The sequence below is a fragment of the Fopius arisanus genome, unplaced genomic scaffold (genome assembly GCF_000806365.1).
Source record: "Fopius arisanus strain USDA-PBARC FA_bdor unplaced genomic scaffold, ASM80636v1 scaffold00024, whole genome shotgun sequence".
In the NCBI taxonomy this organism is placed as follows: Eukaryota; Metazoa; Arthropoda; class Insecta; order Hymenoptera; family Braconidae; genus Fopius; species Fopius arisanus.
In genome coordinates, this window is record NW_011887763.1 from 1,032,410 (window position 1) to 1,033,250 (window position 841).

Genomic DNA, 841 nt, shown 5'->3' on the forward strand with positions numbered 1-841 from the left:
AAAAAGTGAACTCCATTCAAGGAAAACCACTTGAAGCCTCTCGAATAGAGAATTCAAAGCACGCGACGAGAGAATTCCAGAAAGGGCAGAAAAATTCCCACTGGTACTTGAAAAAAAAAAATTAAATTCAACCGAAAAACCAGCGCAATTCAACTTTTTCCCTCTCAACACATCCATAATTCAACGAATCGTCATAGCGGTTCACTTTGTCTTTTTATTCGCACTGAGTCTCGTTACGGTTCTTTAGCCCTCATCATCCGACTTTCAAGTCATTAATTTTATGATTAACCCAACGAAGAATAAAAACTCCACTCCTGTCCCACTGAGATTCTATCTCTTTCCTGAATTTCAAAGTCTCAACAATTAATTCTTTCAATTACATTCACTCCTTGAAATTTCTGGAACTGTCAGTTACCATGTCATGCACTGAGAGAAAAAAAATGGACGACATTTTTGGGACTTAGGAAAATTTACCAGAAGGAAATCGACTTCAGTGAAAGTTTCAACATTCATGAGATATGACACATCTTTTTTAGTACACGTCGAGGAATAGAATATATGAAAGAATAATTTGTTGACTGAAAATTAAAATATCTGAGAATTCCGGGACAGTCCCCGAAATTTTCTATTATCACAATTAATTATCATCATTCATGTTACTGTTTAAATTTTAAGTCAATGATAAATAATTAAAATAATTGAAATAATTGGCAATTCGGAAAAAAGGGACAATCCAAAATTTAACGGGTGCATGGCGTAATTTTGTTTGTAACGCTCCATAAAAATTATGTAATTTTTAATAATTTTTTCAGTGTATGGATGAATAAATTGGTAATTTTTC

At 33.1% G+C, this 841-nt stretch overlaps 1 protein-coding gene across 1 annotated transcript in view; it reads right to left on the bottom strand.

Moving 5' to 3' along the window:
• LOC105264679 (uncharacterized) overlaps positions 1–841 on the bottom strand; it is a 9,083-nt gene that overhangs the window by 5,907 nt on the left and 2,335 nt on the right. The gene's annotated exons all lie outside the window — the stretch shown is intronic.